General features: G+C 39.4%; 1 long non-coding RNA gene across 1 annotated transcript in view; it reads left to right on the top strand.

Moving 5' to 3' along the window:
• Window positions 1-17,556, top strand: part of LOC131070244 (uncharacterized) — a 51,917-nt gene extending 34,361 nt beyond the window's left edge. The window contains exon 3 of the long non-coding RNA XR_009112300.2: window positions 17,190-17,556. This is a non-coding gene — a long non-coding RNA (uncharacterized LOC131070244). The remainder of the gene's footprint in view (window positions 1-17,189) is intronic.
• Window positions 17,557-21,865: the final 4,309 nt, after the last annotated feature.

Raw genomic sequence — 21,865 nt, forward strand, 5'->3', positions numbered from 1 at the left:
ATTGTTTCTTATTCCTTCTTGAGTCTTGCAAACGATAGTAGTACTCCAAAATACTAGGCAATAAGGCAAATTTGAGGATTTCGCTCTAGTCCCTGGGAGAGGGACAGGAGCACCTTGGGCAATTCCATCAAGTTCTCGGGTTATTTACAACTTCATTCTTCTTTGAGGCATTCCAAACATCTTTACCATCATGTGCCTTGGCCTGGACTCAACCAAATTCGAAAGGGAATGCTAGATAACCAAGATTTCGCCCTGGTCCCTTGGAGAAGGACAGGAGCGAACTTGCATTTATAAGCTTATTTGTGTTTCGCCAACTTTCAAAATCATCTTTGACGGATTGGTTGGGTTGCCTTTCCTTCATCTCAAGCTTGAAATTCGCCTTTCCTTGGTCCAAAACTTGTCCTTTGAGAAAATCGCTCTGGTCCGTTGGAGAGGGACAAGAGCTTCATTTGAAAATCGCCCTGGTCCTTGGGAGAGGGACAGGAGGGAACTTGTACCTTGGGTCGATTTTCTCCTTCGTGGTCCATTCAAGTTATATTCAATGGGAAAAACGTACTTTACTTAATCTCTTCCAAATCGCGAAATCATTTAATCTTGCAAGAATAAGGCAAACTTGGAGTTCAAGCTCCGGTCCTTCAGTGAGGGACAGGAGCGATTTTGTCATCTTAGCATATTTCCTTGTTTGCCCTCCTTGATCTCTTCCAATCCAAAAATTGTCTTGGCCCTGCAAGGACAGTGCAACTTTGAGAAACAAGCTCCGGTCCTTCAGTGAGGGACAGGAGCGATTTTTGTCCTTAAGGTCAAATGTTCAACTTTTCATTGCAAATGTCTAAGTCTGGGTGCTCCATTATGTTGATTTCATCCCTTATTGCGTTCTTGATGCTCTAGTTTGATCAACTAAGGCCAAAGATGCCCTAAGTAAACCATTTCGCCCTGGTCCCTGGGAGAGGGACAGGAGCGATTTGGCCTTAAACCTTAAAAATTTGCCATTTTGAGTCTCAAAAAAAAAATCTTCCAAATCTTCAATTCATGCTCGATTGTATCTCTTGGCGACCCTGTACAAGACAAATGAAACAAGTCAATAACCAAGATGCATAAAATACCAATTTCGCCCTGGTCCTTGGGTGAGGGATAGGAGCGATTTGACCTCTATAGGCCAAAATATCAAGAATTTAGGCTTTTAGTCACTTCACAAGGCATAATTAGGTCATCTCCAAGGCCAGGGGTCAATTATCAAACTTTCCAAAATTTTGATCCAAATTCACCCGGACAAGATTGCACAATTCCATCATTAACACTTAGGTAAAATTTGAACTTGCTTTCAAAATTCCGACTGGACCTAGACAGACACACCTGACATACTGACAGACTCATCCTATTTCAAAATTGTAATCCACGCGAGGATGCTCAATAATCTTTCAAAATTTGACTGGACTGCAGCTTGAAAATATCAAAAAAAGGAAACCCGAAGGCTTAGCCCTAGTCCAGACGACTCACTCACTTACTCAAAACCCTAAAAGCAGAGAGAAGAACAGGCAAAACCGAGCAAAAAGAGGGGGTCCCCATTTTAATGGGGCGATGTGTGAAATGGTCACAACATCTGGCGACACCACTGAGAAATGTTGGAAAACATTTGGGAATCAATCTTTCTTGAAGAAAACTTAGAAAACCTCCCTTAACAAAACCAGGAGTTAAGAAACACTTACAAGAAGAGACCATCATATTGAGACAAAGTATCAAGTCCACAGTTACCCATTCGTGTGCAAATGAGTTGATTCCCCTCAACAAGACAATCATGATCCTCCAGGTTCCCCTGTGATAGGCTACGTAGTTAATCTGTACTCCAAAAGCATCCTGGATAGAGCCTCGCTGCCAGTTAGATGTCCATAGTCCCAACGAGGTTAACCCCGCAAGCTCACGAACATTGCTCCATTGCCAGCCAGGCATCTATAGCCCCGATGGAGTTACTCGTATATTCCCCTTAGCCAATTTGATATTTCTTTGTTAGCTCATTTTTCTTCTCTTTTGATTTTTTCTCATTTTTATCTCTTGATACTACTTTTCAATCCCGTCAATTCTTTTGGCTTGTGAGTAGTGAAGCTCACTAGGGTTTGAGGATTGCGGTGGCGCTGAAGTCAGATTTTAGATTTTTCACCGATCACAGCTTTGCCTGGAAACCATAATGACTCGGAGATTATAAGTGTGAAAAGATATAATAACTGGAGGACAAAAATACGTGAGTTCAATAAGCTAATCTTGCTTCATTGCAAATACGGCCTGACTCAAAGTTTTATCAAAAGAAACCCCCTTCGTAATTCCAAAAGACCTCATGATTGTCCAAATGCAACCAACAACCTAGTGAGAAGTCAGAGTGTTACATGACAAAATCACCCAATTTCAAATGGATACCCCTCAGGACAAAACAACTAACCTAAGACAAAACACCTAAACTAAGAACGAAAACAAAGTGAAAGGCAAACCAAAACGAAAGAAAAGCAAACAAACGAGAAATGACGAAAGCAAACTAAACTAGCTATGTACAAGGGAAGGCCTTAGGCATCCTAGGACTGGAAATAATGTTTGAGATACCTCCCATTGACAGGCAATGGGATGTCTTCTCCAGTTAAAGTCTTCAACCTAAATGCATTTTCTCCCAAAATCTCTGAAATTTGATAAGGGCCTTTCCAAAGCTTATCAAACTTGTCATGCTCTCCCCTTTTCTCATGTGCCTTATCCCAGTATAAGACAAGATCTGAGATCCAGAATGCCCTGACTTTAGCTTGCCGATCAAACCATCTTTTCACGACTCCTTGGTGTTTTGCAAAATTTTCCAATGCTTGATCTCTCTTCTCTTCCAGATTCATTAACTGTGTTAATCGGGCTTGAACAGCATCAGTGTCTTCCATGTATTCCTGAATAAATCTTAGGGTTGAGATCCTGAGTTGCATGGGGAAAATTGGATCTTGACCATAAACCAGAAAATAAGGTGAAATTCCTAATGCGTTCTTGGTCCTGATTTTGTCTGCCCATAGAGCAAATCTCAATTGGGTATGCCATTCTCTCGAGCTTCTTTCTAGCAGCTTCTTGATAACACTGAGTAGGTTCTTGTTAGTTGACTCAGCTAACCCATTACCCTGAGGATAATAATTTGATGAAAATTTGAGGGTTATCCCATATTCAAAAGCCCAATTCGAGAATCTCAATGATGTGAACGCCGAGCCATTGTCGCAAACCAACGCATAAGGACATCCAAACCTTGTGATGATGTTTTCCTCCAGGAATTTAATTACAGCTTTAGTGGTGCATACTTTGAGTGCTTGTGCCTCTGACCATCTGGTACAATAATCAGTAGCTGTGATGATATATTTGTGTTGTGCCGAGGATGCGGGGTTGATGACACCAATGAAATCCATTCCCCATTTGGCAAATGGTCTTGCTTCGATCACTGGGTTCAATGGCATGGCCGGATTTCTTTCTCTGAAAGCTGTGACTTGGCAAGTGTGGCAAGTCCTGATATGATTAAATGTATCTTTGAAAAGCGTAGGCCAGTAATACCCTGCTCTCAGGATCTGATGACCTGTAGCGAGGTTGGCTCCATGTTCGGTCCCAAACTTGGAGTGAAAATGTTCAATTATCTGTTTGGCCTCATCCTTGCCAACACACCTCAGATATATTCCTTCATGATTTCTGCAGTATAGAACAGATCCTTGAAGCATATAATGTTGACACTTTATTCTTAGTGCTCTTTTCTGCGTGGGTGTCATGCGAGCAGGACATTTGTTGTTAAGCAGGTATGTCACAATATCTTTGTACCATTCATCGGGGGTGACATCCTCTAATTCATAAATTTGTTGGACTAATCCTAGTCCGTCAATTGCCAATGTCTACGCCAAAGCTTGTCCTCGAACAAGTTTCATGGGTTGGATTTCGATATCGAACTCTTGGATAATGGCGACCCACTTTCCCCTTCTTTCTCCTAATTCATTTTGCATGAGAAGAGTCTTGACTGTTGCATCTAGTACTATTGCGTAAATTTTGGGCCTCAAGAGGTAATGTCTGAATTTCTTAATGGCCTTTACTAGCGCGTATGCTTGTTTCTCAATATTGGGATATCTGAGTTCTGCATCTTTCAGTGGGGTGCTCATGAATGCAATTGGATTCTCGTCCCTTTCTTCACTTCTCTAGGTGAGGATAGCAGCACAAGTGTAGTCAGAAGCGAAGGAATATAGATAGAAGGGCTTGAGGTAATCAGGACTGATCAAAACTAGCGCTTCTGCAATTGCTGTCTTTATCTCCTCGAATGCCCTTTTGGCTTGTGGTGACCATTCGATCTTTCCATCCTTCTTTAGCATCTCATTCAAGGGTCTGACTATCTCAGCAAATCCGGTGATGAATTTTCTGACAAAGTTGATCTTGCCAAATAATGATTTGAGTTCCTTCTTACTAGCCGGCAAATTGATAGTGGATATAGCTTTTACTCTTTCAGGGTCGATGGAGATTCCTCTTTTTGAAATGACATGTCCTAAAAGTTTTCCTTCTGTTACCCCAAATATGCATTTCTTTGGATTGAGAGATACACCATACCTTCTGCACCTTTGGAAGACTCTTCTTAAGTCATCCACATGATCTTCTCTTTGCCTGGAGAAAACTGTGATATCATCCATATATATAATAATGCATTTTCCAATTAAGTCCTTGAAAGCGATATCCATGGCTCTCTGGAATGTGGCCCCGGCATTGATGAGTCCAAAAGGCATTCTCTTGTATGCAAATGTTCCCCACTTGGTGGTAAACACGGTCTTTAGTCGATCTTCTAGCTCGACCAGAACTTGGTTATATCCTAAATATCCATCCAGAAAAGACATCATCTGCGACCCGTTGACAATCTGCAATACCTCATCTAGTGATGGTAGTGGATAATTGTCCTTTTCTGAAGACCGGTTGAGATTTCTGAAATCAACACACAATCTAATCTCTCCACTTTTCTTTCTGACAGGAACTAGGTTGGCGACCCACGTCGAATGCCTTACTGGGAAGATGATCTTGGCTGAGAGCAGTTTCTTAACTTCTTGATATATTAGGGGCTCCAATAAAGGATTAACTGGCCTTTGTCTCTGCCTAAATGGTTTGCTTCCTGGCTTCAAAGGGATTGTGTGAGTAATAATTGCAGTGTCATAAGTCTTGAGATCTTCATAACTCCATGCAATGACATCTGGGAAATCTCTCATGTTTTTCAGGATTCCATTTCTTTCAGTTGCGGTGCAGGATTTTCCAATAAACACATTCTTAGTTTGCATGTTGTCACCTACGTTGATTGCGTCACACATGTTTCCTTCCATGTTGTGGTTCTTCATCTCTTTCAATTTGTCAGGATCAAAAATTCTTTCTAATTCTACCATCCCCTTTGGAATAGTGTTTGTCTTTAGATTCAAAACTCCTTCGGCATCAAATTCTGCTTCTCCCACTTCTTCCTCATCAATGATCTAGGCTAGGAAGACATCTGTGTTGGTTAAGAAATCCAGTATGTGCTTGTTGTCTTCGAAAACTTGAAAATTAGTGATGTTATCCGGGACCGAAGGGACTGATGTTAACTCAACTGTGAACTTCTTCAATCCTTCCATTGCTAATGGTATCAAGGAGCTGGCGGCTTGTGCAAGGGAATTAGCCACTTGATTTTGATGCCTGTATATTGATTGGATGTTGAAGGCTTCGAAACTTTCAATGAGGTCCCAAACTTGATTCCGATATCTGGTCAACCTTTTGTCATGGCAGACATACTGTTTTCTGATTTGTCTTATGGGTATTTCTGAATCTCCATATACTTGTAGCATTTTTGCCTTCTTTTTGATAGCTAAAAATAACCCATGAATCAAGGATTCATATTCAACCACATTGTTGGTGCAGGGAAATTGCAATCTGTGAGTGGCAAGGTATGTTTCTCCTGTCGGGCTAATTAATTCGTAACCTACTCCAAATCCTTGTTTGGACTTGGAACCATCGAACCTTAATGTCCATATTGCATTTCCTCGATCTTCCGTTTCTAGGTCTTCTTGGCTTTCGGTTGATGTGTCGGATAAAGTCTCATCTTCTGAGGAGCTTTCCACTTCTAAATCTTGAACTTCTTCTATAATCAACGTCTACGGGGCTCTTTTGTATACTTGTTCTAATGCGGTCTGACATAAAGAACAAGATAATTCTGAATGGACGACATTGTGTATCCTACACCAGTTGGGAAGGAGCAGATCTCGAATGGACGCCAAGTTACCAAGTTGTACACTTTGCTGTATGTTTCTATGTACGAACCTTCTGAAATTTTCGAACATTCCATCATCTTCTTGATCGGATCCTTGATCACTTTCGATGACAATTTCTATAGATTCTATCACTTTTTGCTGACCATCTTTATCTTGTATGTTCTGTATCATCAGGACCTCACCTACTTTAGGTTTGTACGTCCCTAAATCTGATTATAAGAACAGGACCTCATTGTCTTCCCCATACTTAGTTATCATAAGTCTCAACCTTGGAGTGCTGTCGATCTTGATTTGATTTGGGACTCCTCTCCATGGTAGCCACATATGTGCAAAATCAGTTGACACATATCCATTCAATTTTCATGACCAATCTCTACTTAGGAGCATCCCATATGAATCTGGAATATCCATGACTGATATGTCTATTAAATTCTGGACCCTTGGATCCGCGGCCAATTGCATGTGGATGTTGTTCAACTCGCCCATTACTGGAACTTCTGTCTTGTCTAACTGGGTGACTTTTCTTTTGGTAGGAGCGGGAGTTATACCTAGTCTTTGACAGACAGCCAGGGGCATCACGTTACTGGAAGCTCCTGAATCATAGAGGCAATTGTGTAATAATTTCCCAAAAATTCTAACTGACAGCAGGAATAGGGCTGGTTCATCTTTTCCATGGGAAAGGGCTGAAGAATCCCCACTGTGTTCTTGATGTTTCACTTCATTGACCTTCAGATTGTTGTCCTTTACCAGACCCTCTTCTTTTGAGTGATCAGTTTTGTTTAGAGATTTTCCTTTCTTGACCACATCCTTTTTAATGGCAACTTCCTTTTCTGGAAGGATCTGACTAGTGGTGAGGCCTTCTTTGATAGTAGGTTGAGCTCACTTAGTTTTGCCTCTTTTGAGTAATACCTTTCCTTCTAACATGTCTTCTTTTTTGGCTGGGAAGGTTATGGTCTGGACCATGCATTCATCTTGTTCAGATTGCCCTTTGTCATCGGCTTCCTCTTGGGTCACATTGATGGTACCTTGAGCTTTGTCGGCCGAGTCCTGAACATTTGACCTTACTGTACTAGACTCACTCAAGCTATTGAACACTGCATCTTTGATTTCTGAGATTTTGAGTAACTCATAGAGTGGTAGACTAACTTTAACTTTCTTGAGTTCTTCTAACACCAATGTGGCTAGTCTTTTCATTTCATTGCCCATGGGGGGCATAATATTCCTTTGTTTGTATCCTTGCGTGTGTTGTGGATATTCTGGATTGTTCTTGGCTTGTGGATCCAGAGGAGTAGAGAAATTGTTCGGAGGGATCGATGTGGTTAGGGGTTCTTGATTTCTCTGATTTCTATGATAAACCCTTTGGTTCACGCCTCCTGAAGACTGGTGGAATACCTCCTTTATTCCCTCGACTAGGACACTGTTGTTCAAAGGTGGAAAATAATACTCTGAGTCTTCAATGGGTCCGTTTGCAGATGCAGGTGGGAACTGGGAACCCGGAGGTACCATTGGTCCGTTAGTAGATTCTGGTGGAAATCTCCCATTTTGAGTCTCACTATCTTCTTCTTGTGAATATTTGTAGCTTTCCACAATCATGGCTTGATCATACCATGTAGTTGGGACCATTTCATATCCAATCATGGGGGGATTTTCAGGGGGATCATTACTGCGCATCTCTTGCTGGAATATGTCGGCTGCGATTTTGAACTCAGGACACTGCAACTCAGAATGTTGGTTCGTATTGTGGAGTCTACACCAACTGGACAAGGCCGCCTCTGCTAGAAACACTTTATTGGTAGAATGATTTTCTTGATTCTGAGAATTTGGTTGGTTATCTAGTGGCGTCACCACATTTCCATTATTGGGAGCCGTATTCCACGGTCTCCTCTGAAAGCCTTGGTTATTATTTCATTGATAATTATTTCTGAAGCCTTGATTGTTATTTCCTTGGAAATTTTGATTTTTTGTATGTTGGCCGTGGTTGGCCCTCTGCATGCTTTGGAGTTGATTATTCTAATTCCTTAGATGAGTTACTTCAGTTGATAGTCTCTTGACTTGTTCAATCAACTCTTTCATTTCATCCTTTTCTTTCTGTGTTCTTGATGAGTTTGTTACATTTTGCAGGTACATAGGTTGTGCTGGTGGAGCTTGTGAAATCGGAACTCCAGGATGAAGGACCAACTGGTTTGTTGGCTGCACGCTCGGATATGTTGCTTGTGGAATCGGATTCATAACTGGAGTCTGGTTAGCCAACACCATTCCAACTATCTGCATTTGATTTGGTGCTGCGACAGGTCCCATGTGTAGTAGTGGCCCAGTGATATTTTGTCCCATGTGCTTACTAACTTCAATAGCCTTTGTGTACGCTGCATTTAGGTCATTCGGGATAGGATGTGTCCTTACAAACATAGCAGTGAGATGGTCCAAGGCCCCATAGTAGATTTCCCTTGGGTCCACAATGAGATAAGGATGCCGTAACATTGTGTATGCACGGTGAAACCTATTGTTAAAGGAAGTGATGGGCTCATGTTCTCTCCTTCGGACTTCAACAAACTATCTATACAACTTAGCTGGTGTGGTTGGTATACCAAACTTGGCAATAAATGCATCTTTCATCGCGTCCCAAGTCCTGATTGACCCTGTAGGCAAGTGGATGAACCAAAAGTATGCTTCTTCTCCTAATGAGTAGGGGAAAAGTCTACATGGAATAGAAATGCTTTGGATTCTTTGGCATATCATGATAGACCGCAAATTCCAATGGCGATGGGTTGTTGATTAGCCAAGTTGCGCCATTAAGCACATGAAGAAGAGGAGGAGGAGGAGGCGGAGCATTGTGAGCCATCGTACTTTTTGAGGCTTGAAAGCTTCACAAGGGGCTTGATGAACTAGCCTGGCTTGTTGTCTGAGAAATTGCCTGGATACTTGATTGGATCACCGCTTGTACTTGTTCTTGAAGAGACGGAGCTTGTTATGACTCAGGAGATTCCTCTAGTCTTAGTTCAAATTATTTGGGAGTATCTTCTCTTTTGACTCGCTTCGACTTTGAAGTAAACTGAAGCTCACTTAGATTCTTGATGCCTGGTGTTGACCTCAATATCTTTTGATGTTTCTCGGGCGACAAAGAACCAATGCGATCTAGCGTGAAGTTTTTGTCATGCAGAGATTATTGGAGGTTCCTTTGATTGCAAAGCTCTCTAACTGTGACTATTCGGTGTTCTTTAGCCCTATATTCTTCTTGTTCCAAAATGATTCTCACTCTGTTATACTCAACTTTACTTCTCCTTACGTTCCACACTAGGTGATTCAATCCTGAAACAATATCTTCTTGAATGTCGCCTATCTGCAAATTAGGTTGCACTACTTGATTCAATCCCTCATGTGGCAAGACCATCGTGATTCATGATCATGCCTGAAATGTATTCTTCTTTAAATCTTCGGATTTCGGATGTTCGAGCCCTCCTTCTAGTGCCAATTCTATTGACGTGTATTTTGTACACTATCAAACACAAAATAAAATACCTAAAGGTACCTTATCCTGTCTTGAATAAAGCCTCTGATTGCTGAAGATGTCGCAAAAAAGGATCAATCAGGGTGACTACAATGTTCTTTTATGTAGGGTCTCTACGTGTGGATAAGCACCAGTGGTCATTGTGATTGTTGTTTCATCAAGGGGACTTAAGTATCCGAATTACAGGAACAAGATTTCCTAATACTAATGAATTCCAAAAAAGATCAAAAGGGTAGGGTTTGCAAGAGATAAACTCTAATCTAATCCTAAGAATGACTCAATGCGGGCAAGACTTGGTAAGATTCTACCAACTTCAATATTGCCATGAAATAACAACTCAACTGAAATTGATGCGATCTTCTAAGGTAACAAATGATCTCTCAATTCATCAAGGATCATGGAAACTACCATGAAGGCACATATCCAAAGCTCAATGACGATTGAAGGTTTAAGTAATTCGAGTCTCTCGAGTTGACCACACAAGGCGTTCCTACAATCAGTAAGAAGCTAGTGGTTTGGAATGTGAATCTCACCAAAGATCAAGCCCAACACTTAGTCCTTCAAACTTAAATACTACTTTGACTGAGAATGATTTAAGAAAGTAAACAACCATGAAGATAACCACAAGAATTGTAATAAAACACCATAACTTCAATATTTTATTGATCTCAAAGCCATCATAAACAACAATTGTTTGAAATTCCTTCTTCAAAGCTCAATCTTGCTACAAAATAACTTGCTTCTCTAAAAAAACTCTAAACTCTAACTATTTCTTATTGCTCTCTCTTAATTCTATATCTATATATCAAAATGAAAATGAATGAGGGTATAAATAGCATCCTCAATTACAATGAACGGTCCAGATCAAAAGAAGATCAATGGCCAAGATTATGACACCTAAACCCTAATTAGGGTTTATTACAAATAGCCTCCTTTTTATTGAACAATATTAAATGCATAGCCAATATTAAATTTGGCACAAAAACCTAGGAGGCATAGACCAATGATAATTAAGGTGCCACATCATCTATAACAACCTTTCTTCTAGAATCTTATTCCCTTTCCAATTCTCTTTTTTAGCATATGCAATGAATCTAGACACGATTCCTTCAATCTCAGCAACTGGAATCTTGGGAAGATTCCTCATTCGTTCCTCCAAGTGGATGACCTGATCGAAAGCCTTGAGAAGAGCAATGTCCCATCCAGGTTCAAGTTCTTTGATTTTCTCAATCAGGCGCATGGTAGCAAACATCTGATCCCGTTGCTCATCTGTAATAACATTCTCATCTTTGCAAAACATGACCTTGACTCTTTCTTCTAATTCTTGCAAATCCACATCTGTCTCAACTGCAATCCTCCTGCCAAGAATAGTACATAATACTTCAAACACCTTGTCCTGGATCGGATGGATAATCTCTTCAACTTGATTGCATTTGTTACTGATGTCCTCAAAAAGAACTTCCTTCATCTGGAGTAAAGTTGACCATTGGAGTAAACTCTGAGGTCCCCCATCCATTATCTTTTCTTGTGCTAGGATCTTCCTTGATGTTTGTCTGATTACTTGCAGGAAAGGAATGATAACATCTTTAGTATGAGCAAAGGCGGCTACCGTTATCATTAGGTTGTGGATGATCTCAAGAACCTGGATAGCTCGATGAATGGTCTTTATCATTCTTGTTGCAAATTCAATAGCAACTGTATGGGATTTGTCAATCCAAGAGCTCATAAGCTGGACCAAACTCTTGACTCTCTCTGCCTCACCAACTGATTCAAGGGGAACTTCCTGCATAGGAGATACTGCTGGATCCTGACGCCTCAAAGGCTGATTGAGATGGCTAAAGTAGCCTCTCCAAGCACTGACCTCTTGCTCAAGCTTTCTATTCTTTTCCATTTCTTCTCTAAGCTTGTCCTTAAGTTCCTCAAATGAATCAATGGCCTCATCCAATGTCTGCTCGGCTGGGAGTGGACCAAGCTCAAATGTCTCTACATCATACTCCTCTGCAAGGATTTCACCTTCATACTTGTCCACTGCTGGTGTAGCTATCTGTAATTTCCTGGATCCTGTCTCATCTCTAATCATCTTGGACATCTTAGTGGATTTCCTCTTTTCTGTCACTTCCTGAGAATTTCCAACAAGGCTCTCTAAATAAATCACATTATCTTTGTCCTCAATCACAATCACCCTTGTTTGTCTCTCTTTTAACCAATCTGGAATGGTAGATCTTGTTTCTCTAACCTATATCTCCTTAGGCAATGTTTCTTCTTCTCTGAGAGGAGATGTCACTTCGTCATCGTTATTCTCTTCATGTAGCTCATTGACTTGGAGAGATCGGTTTGATGAATGTTGAGGTGCCTATCCTTCTTCATGTTTATCGTTCTGTACCATTGATTCCATAGATTCCTCCATTTCAAGTGTCCTTTTCTCTTGTCAAGAAGATGTGTCTGATGAACGATCTCGATTGGCCTCTTGCTTCTTCTTGGAGGATTCTCTTTTTTCAGGTCTCTCTTTTCTCTTTGAGCCCCTAGGATGAGGATTACCCTCACTTACGCTTCGAAGGTTGCCTTCACTTGTGCTTCTAGGATTAGGATTACCTTCACTTACACTTGCTCCTCCTTCTCCTGGCCTTTCCTCCAAAGTAAAAGTCATAGATATGCCCTGCTCTCTCAACTTTTGATGTTGCACATCAACCCATCTGCGAGTACAAGACAAAACTGGAGCCATCAAGGCATCTTGATCAAAAATTTTAGGTTCATTCCAATCTAGCGTCACTACTTTGCTTTCTCGGTCATAAGATGATTGGAGATGTCTGCCACTGTCCTGAGCTTGGTCGGCCACTCTGTAAATTTTGCATTTCCTGATGAAGTCTAAAGGCAATCTGGAATGCATCTTTCTTTTCACTTCAAGATCATCTGAGAGATTTATCACAAAGTCCTCTACCTGAGGTTCATGTCTGTATTTCCTTCCGACTGTCTCCTCTATATACCCATAAGGATCAAAACTCTCTCTCAAGGCAAAGAATGAATATGAATATAAAGCTAACTCCTTTTCTGCATCATCCATGGCTAGAGCATTAGGACATACCTCAACTAAATTTCCTAGTATGATAGGCACAGGAACTCCATTTCCATGCCTGTGTCTGAATGCCTTCGCATAAGCTGCCAACTGTCTAGTTACCTGAAGTAACACTATTCTGTCTGTCGGATATCTCGGCAACATGTAGGGAGGTGAAGGACATCCATGAACTCTAATATATGTAAACTTCTGAAATTGGATGAACCAAGCACCGTACCTCTTTACAAGCTCTTGTGCATCTTGAGATAGCCGATTGTGAATCCCGCCTTGCAATGTCCTGGTGATGTTCATCGTGAAGGTATCATTGACCAACTTGTAGTCACTTCCTAGAGGATGATGCAAATGAACATAGGAATCACAAACTCTGACTTCCCCGGGCCCTCTTCCGATCACTCCTCTGTGAGGTAATCCTGCATATTCAAAACTCCTTATCAAGGCATATATGATGTATGAACTCATGTGGAAGGACTTGGTAGCCTTCAGTCTTCTTAACTGCACGTCCAAGCAATGGCTAATCATTCTAGCCCAATGAATTGTTCCTTTTCCTTGAACTATCACTTGGATGAAGTAGAACATCCACTTCTCAAAATAGAAGGCTTGAGGAGCCCCTGTAACTTGGTTGAGTAATGTTATCAAATCTCTGTACTCCTCCTGGAAGTCAATCCTATGTGGTGTGTTCAGAATCTTACTCAGGCGAGGACGACTCTTGAGTAACCAATTCTTGTTGATGATGCTCAAGCAAGTGTCTGGATCATCTTCGTACATGGACTTGGCTCCTTCTAAGCTTTTATAGATCATATCTTTATGTTCTGGCAGGTGAAGAGCTTCACTGATAGCCTCCTCTGAAAGATAAGCTAAAGTGTTTCCTTCCTTAGACACGATCGATCTGGACTGTGGATCATAATGGCGAGCACACTCGATCATCAAGTCATGGCACTGGATTGCTGGAGGGAAGCTGGCTGCCTTGATAATGCCACTTTCAATTATTCTCCTTGCGACAGGTGATGGCTTGCCAATGTAAGGGACCTCTCGAAATTTCCTCGTACTGAAGTTTCCCAAGTTGGTACCTCCAATGTTGCTCCACTTCGACATGAGCTTGGTCTCCAATTCTTTGTTCTTTTGATCTTCCTTCATGAGGGTTGGATGATTGGTAGATGCTCCTGCCGTTGGGGTCGCCATCATGACACCTACACAACATTTCATAATGAGTAACAGATTTTGCAATATAGAAATATAGATTGAAATTTAAATTTAGGAAACTTCATGATAAATCCTTGAATTATCATTTCCTAAATATAATGATGCAATTTTGGAATTCAAGATTCAAAATTCAAAATTCAAAATTGGGGCTAGGACGATTCAAAATTCAAAATTTGGACAAGGGAGATCTTCCCATACCTTTCTTGAGAACTAACTCTAAAAAAAGATGCAAAATTAGGAAATTCGCCTAGGCAAAATGAAGATTGGAGTCTTCAACGTGAGCTTCTCTTAGCAAATGCACCTCCTTTATCAACTTCACCACCCTTGGGGTCTTCAACGCCTTAAAGGAAAATCCACTCCATCTCTAACCACAAACAAAGTTCACACTCCTCCTTGGATGGAAATTTTGCTCCTTTCCTTGGATCAAAATTCGCTCCCTCTATTGCTTCTCAAAAATCGCATGTAACAATGATTGAATGATGTTTTAAAATGCTTCAAAGTACCCTTCTTATATAGGCGCTCATCTCCTTATTCTCACATAGGCCGACTTTTGGAAATAAGGCAAGTAATAAACAAAATTTAAATAAAAAGGAGGCCGACTTTTGTAAAAATATAAAAATATAACCCCAAGCGCTCTCCCTTTTTATTTGATTTGATAATTAATTAATTTAAATGCCTTTGTAATTAATAATTTCGATTTTTTAAAAGGCTAAATTAATTAGTAAATGCCTTATGCACTATTTTTAAATGCCAATTTAATTTTATCGAAATCAGCACTTAATGTAATTCAAAAATTATTGGCGTCTAAACATGGGAGGAATTTGGGACATTAATCAATATCGCTCTAGTCCCTGGGAGAGGGACGGGAGCACTCATGCATTTTGGATTGATTTTCACGTTCAAAGTCACTTCCTTTACGTCCAAAATGGGGTCTTCATTCGTAGCTTGGAGTTTGATCTATTCAATTTTTTGAATGAATGCCTTTTAAACCATTTTCGCCTTGGTCCCTTGGTGAGGGACAGGAGCGATTTTTGCTTTAACTCCTTGGTCCTTGTTTTTTAAATTGTCAAATCAACTTGCGAGGTAGGCAATGATCATCCTTGTTTGTTCTACGCATGCCAATCTTGTCTTTTGCAAAGCAAACTTGATATTCTGGAGATTTTCGCCCTGGTCCTTGACTGAGGGACAGGAGCGAACTTTACATTTGAACTCAAAATTGTTGAGTCTTGGGGTCAATTCCTTGTTTATCATCTTCCTAAAGACATTTGGGATCTTGCATGACCTTGCCTTGACGTAGTTTTTGAAGGGAACGGTTGACTTTATTGAAATCGCTTTGGTCCTTGACTGAAGGACAGGAGCACCATTTTGTTATTTGTGCGAACCCTTGATCATATCAACTTCCAATTGCCTTCAAAGTGAAAAACGTTGTTTCTTATTCCTTCTTGAGTCTGGCAAACGATAGTAGTACTCCAAAATACTAGGCAATAAGGCAAATTTGAGGATTTCGCTCTAGTCCCTGGGAGAGGGACAGGAGCGCCTTGGGCAATTCCATCAAGTTCTCGGGTTATTTACAACTTCGTTCTTCTTTGAGGCATTCCAAACATCTTTATCATCATGTGCCTTGGCCTGGACTCAACCAAATTCAGAAGGGAATGCTAGATAACCAAGATTTCGCCCTGGTCCCTTGGAGAAGGACAGGAGCGAACTTGCATTTATAAGCTTATTTGTGTTTCGCCAACTTTCAAAATCATCTTTGACGGATTGGTTGGGTTGCCTTTCCTTCATCTCAAGCTTGAAATTCGCCTTTCCTTGGTCCAAAACTTGTCCTTTGAGAAAATCGCTCTGGTCCCTTGGAGAGGGACAAGAGCTTCATTTGAAAATCGCCCTGGTCCCTGGGAGAGGGACAGGAGCGAACTTGTACCTTGGGTCGATTTTCTCCTTCGTGGTCCATTCAAGTTATATTCAATGGGCAAAACGTACTTTACTTGATCTCTTCCAAATCGCGAAATCATTTAATCTTGCAAGAATAAGGCAAACTTGGAGTTCAAGCTCCGGTCCTTCAGTGAGGGACAGGAGCGATTTTGTCATCTTAGCATATTTCCTTGTTTGCAAATTACTTCAAATTATATTTAATGGACAAAACATGCCCTCCTTGATCCCTTCCAATCCAAAAATTGTCTTGGCCCTGCAAGGACAGTGCAACTTTGAGAAACAAGCTCCGGTCCTTCAGTGAGGGACAGGAGCGATTTTTGTCCTTAAGGTCAAATGTTCAACTTTTCATTGCAAATGACTAAGTCTGGGTGCTCCATTATGTTGATTTCATCCCTTATTGCGTTCTTGATGCTCCAGTTTGATCAACTAAGGCCAAAAATGCCCTAAGTAAACCATTTCGCCCTGGTCCCTGGGAGAGGGACAGGAGCGATTTGGCCTTAAACCTTAAAAATTTGCCATTTTGAGTCTCAAAAAAAAATCTTCCAAATCTTCAATTCATGCTCGATTGTATCTCCTAGCGACCCTGCACAAGACAAATGAAGCAAGTCAATAACCAAGATGCATAAAATACCAATTTCGCCTTGGTCCCTGGGTGAGGGACAGGAGCGATTTTACCTCTATAGGTCAAAATATCAAGAATTTAGGCTTTCAATCACTTCACAAGGCATAATTAGGTCATCTCCAAGGCCAGGGGTCAATTATCAAACTTTCCAAAATTTGGTCCAAATTCACCCGGACAAGATTGCACAATTCCATCATTAACACTTAGGTAAAATTTGAACTTGCTTTCAAAATTCCGACTGGACCTAGACAGACACACCTGACATATTGACAGACTCATCCTATTTCAAAATTGCAATCCACGTGAGGATGCTCAATAATCTTTCAAAATTTGACTGGACTGCAGCTTGAAAATATCAAAAAAAGGAAACCCTAAGGCTTAGCCCTAGTCCAGACGACTCACTCACTTACTCAAAACCCTAAAAGCAGAGAGAAGAACAGGCAAAACCGAGCAAAAAGAGGGGGTCCCCATTTTAATGGGGCGATGTGTGAAATGGTCACAACAGTGTTCTATAAGTGCGAGTTAGAATTTGAGCCCAATCACAACAAGCTCTACTCTTTATCTAAAATTAGTTATCATTACTTCCTTTATGATTGTGTACAGTACCAGGGCAGTAGAAGATGACATTGTCCAGGGCAACCAGACTAGACGAAGTAGCAGGAAATGAGGCATTGAATCTGCAGAATCATCTGAATCGTCTTCCGACTAGTCAAGGAATTCAATTGTTTTTTATTAAAATAAATAGGGAAGCATCCCAACCCTTTAAAGGTAAAAAAAAACCATGTAAACAATGTGCGCCCAACAAGACAAACTGAGTTTTTTTGTTTGCCCCGAGGGATTAAGGGAATTCAATTGTTGAGAACAATACAGTCCGTCTTTTGTATTTATGCTGACCACTCAGTTTTGGGGAGTGATTTTTTAATTGATGATAATTTAATAGAGCTCTGTGTTTTTGCTGTTCAGTATAGTGTTAGATTATTTTAAAATTTTATCTTTAACTTTCAACCATTCGAAGATTTCATGATTGGGAATGATTTTGCTCTCAATCATCTCCCTTGAGCATTCAAACCATTCACTTGAACTACTCCACATTGCCCCAGAATGAAGCAGTCTATTACAAGTTGCACAGTTCTTTGAACGATCTTTAATAACTCGAGCATTTACCATAAAGAATATCCTCCAATTGATTTCATCAATGTTTGAAACTATATAACTAGTGAGATCATCACTACCAGACAGACTGACGAACAAATTTTACCTTATTTACTTGACGTGGTCTAGAATCTGTCTGACAGAAATCAACCCTTGTTAGCCAAGGAGGCATCAAGGAATTCTGTTTTTCTTTTACCTATTTCCTTACAATTTGTCCCATTATTTAAGCAAAATTGTTCGTTCTTTGTGTCCCTTCTAGATTTGCTGTTATATCTCATGAAAAAGTCTTTTACCTGCCAGTTTCATGCAACTTCGGTTAAGATATAGTTGTTTCCTCTTCTGTCTGTTATTAAGAAGTAAAAACATTACAAACCATAAAAGTTCTCAAGAAGTCCTAATCAAAAGGAGGGAGGAGAATTTACCGTCTAGAAGCTGATACCTGGGAACATGGTTCTGAATAAGTGCTGACAAAAAGAATTCACGAATATTTACCGTTTAGAAACTAACATCTGGAACATGGAACTGTGATACTGCATAGAGGCATCCAAATGTAACTGAAGAAGTGTCCTATGGAAGACCGTGAATCTTCTATCATCTTCTGAGGATGAAAAAACTTTTGGAATATGTAATTTCTTTCACAATTATTTAATGACGGAGCAAGATGTACATATTTAGTATTGTTTAGAAGGAGTAAGTATTAAATGTTTGTTACTAACTTTTTTCAATTGGGATTTGTCTGCTAAATTTGTAGAAAGCACTAAAGACCTCTATATATTTAAACAATTTTAATTGTAACATTCTATTATCATGTGGTAGGTAATCAAGTTGAATACAATTGTTTGCTTAAGCCTTTCTGTATTCTCTGTCAAGCTTCAAAAACCTCAACCGTTAAGGAGATAGTTATCATGTTTCCACACAAACTAGAGCAAATGCTTTACGAAAATACTAATCAAATTCGCTGTCTACAGATTGGACCTTCAATATACAGTTTCATTTTGTCCGTATCTAAAGGGCAATAGGACCCACTCCCTTTAAGAAGATACTTAGGATTTGCGTAGTAAGTGAGAAACTGAACTGAATCCAGAATTGCATAAGGGTTATGTTACATCATATTTGAAAAGTCTTAATTGGAAATCTGCAAACGATTTAGTCATTTATTAAAAGCCTTAGCATATCTAACGTAACGGCTTTTAAAGACAATAAAGAATTATAAATGATGCTTTAAGCCCAGAGTAGAAACAAGAACCCTCGTTAGCCCATTCCCATCTGTTATGCATAGATTTGTTCTTACTTCTTTGTCGCTTTACATGTGGAAGTTATAAGAACATAAGCTAATGTCAGGGTAAAAGGAAAGAAATCTAGTCTTAACAGTACACAATTAATAACATTGTTTCGTTCATTTTCGTTTCAAATGGTTTTTAATCCTTCATTGCCTTTACTGGAGAGGCATTTCACTGAGTGATTGCAGTTAAAGCAAGAGAGAAAATGTTAAGCTCTCCAGCTGTATGAAGTTTAAAATATAATTGCTTACAGTTACATTTAAACCCATGATTTAACAAAACGGAAAAACCAAATGATGATGGATAACCCACAGTAGAAGTGTTGCATTTTCATTGGCGCAGTAATAGACTCAGACACAGATTATGGCTAAGTTTTTCTATATAGAATTTTAGAATAACAATGTTGTATTAGCACTACAAAATCTTCTATTAATACTAAACAATGTAGACTTAGTAAAGATTTATCTATCCTAAGTTTATTATTCAATATAAATATATAGGTTTAGAGTATTTTGTTCAATTTTATTGTTTTCTTGGTTCTTTCTTTTATTTAGTTTTTACTTAAACAGTAGGAGATTTTGAACTACAGTTCATAAAATTCAGGTAGGATTTGAATTTAGGACATTCTATTTTCTACTAAGGTGCTCTACCAATGGAGCTACTAGCCTTTCTTTAATCGAAATGGCTATCCAGGTTTTAGGATGCACAAAACATTTATTATAATATATTTGTAATATATGAGGAACATTGATGGCTTGGTGTATTCTAAGGGCTGGGTACTCATTTCCTTTTTGGCCAACTTATTGTTAGTCTAGATGTGGTTTATTTCCAACATTCTATCTTAACCCACTATGTAGCTGCTTAGAGCTTTTAACTTAACTCTAATACCGTGTGTTGAGCTACAACTCATATGAAACAGCCTCGAACTTAAGACCTTCTGTTTGCTGCTGGAGTCCTCTATCAATTGAGCCATTGACCCTTCTTTGACCAAACATTCATTGAATCTGAGTGTGACATAATTCCAACAGAAACAACGGAATTTAGTCATGCCCAAAAGTTCTAACAAATCTCTTTTGTACACCCCATATAGGGACAGATGTAAAGAATAAGAGCAATAAAGAATATAAAAACATGAAATAATGTACTAATTTGAATACATTAATCTCTTAAAAATTTGTGTAAATACACGTCCCATGTTTGAAATTTAATGGAAAATAGAAGCTGGAAAAAAAAAATACACGATCCTCCCTGTAATCAAACATATTCAGTGGACACGTCAAACAAATGACTTATGTTTCTTGTCATCCCGCGCCATAAAGGGATACCAATACCTTACAAAAATCGTGATGTCCTGAGACGATGATTTTTCCAGAAAGAGCGATCTGAAATAATTATTAATAGACAGCATGGATTGCTAAAAACAGCAATTGGATTAAGGATGAACAACGGTTAGTATATGCTAATGAAGCGATCTTAACTATGCAGCGATCTAAGTTAAGGAAAACACTAAGTATTTGGTTAAGAACATGCAATCCATCAAATGGTGCGATTGAAAACTAGCTATGATGACTAATGATTAAGGATGGGGTAGCAATGAGGAGACCCAACCCCTCATGAAGGAAAACCTGTCCAAAAGTTACACAGCTTCAGGGAAATGATAGGATATAAAATCATGATGGGAAGAAGACAACAAGGGCTTTGAAGGAGAGAACTTAAGGCATTCGATCAATCAATAGATTTGCAGTTCACAATTAATTAAACTAGGCATCAGACTTATATGGTGTTCAAGTATTTGGAGTAATGCATAATGCATGGCATTCTGATCAGGTTGATATGCTATCTTGTCTTCCACTTGCTAGGAAGTATGAATGTGAAGTAGGAATGTTAAGCAGTTAATATATTACTGATATATGATGTCTATACATAAATGGAGTATATATATGTAAGATTCTTTATCAAAGGAAGACAGAACACAAAATTGCAGTAAATAGTGAGAAATATCAAGCAGAAAAAAGACAGTTTATATTAGTGTCAAAATAGAGCCACCAGTGCTCTTTTGCAATCATACATACATTCATAAAACAGAGTATGCACATTTCAGTCCTTTTAAAAAACAGAGCCCTGCCCACAGCTACGGGAGAGGCTTCTAGATTACGCACTAAAAAGAACCATCTATGTATCTTAAAACTCTTTTTCTAGCTTTCCAATGTGATTGTTTTGGTTTGTCCATGAATCTAGAAATGAAACTTACCCCTACATAATATCCGGTTTTGTCATAGTTAGATACATGGGGCTGGCAACTAATCTCTTGAATAAGGTTGCATCAACACTAGGACTTTTATCATCCTTGCTAATTTTTAAACCCAAAGCAATGGGTGTAGGGATTGGATTCACATTTGTCATCTTAAGTCTATTCAACAAATCATTAGCATACTTGCTTTGACATATAAAAATGCCTTGATCATTTTGACTTACCTTTATCCCCAAAAAATATCTCATTAGCTCCAAATCGAACATATATCAAATTCTCTTTCCTTGGTTGTCTTGAATGAGTTAATTGATATATTACCTGTGAATATCAAATCATCTACATGTACAAACAAACTCTCAAGATTTCTCCTTTATCATTCACTTTGACATACAAAGTTGGTTCATTACCACACTTGCTAAACCCATTGTTCACAAAATAAGAGTATCATGTTGTACAAAGCTCTAGGAGCTTGCTTCAAACAATATGGGGCCTTTTTCAATTTGTATACCTTATGTTCTCTGAAAACTTCATAACCCAGTGGCTGTTTTATAGACGCTTCTTCTAAAATGCCATTCAAGAATGCTGATTTAACATCC

The sequence above is a fragment of the Cryptomeria japonica genome, chromosome 1 (assembly GCF_030272615.1).
Source record: "Cryptomeria japonica chromosome 1, Sugi_1.0, whole genome shotgun sequence".
Taxonomy (NCBI): Eukaryota; Viridiplantae; Streptophyta; class Pinopsida; order Cupressales; family Cupressaceae; genus Cryptomeria; species Cryptomeria japonica.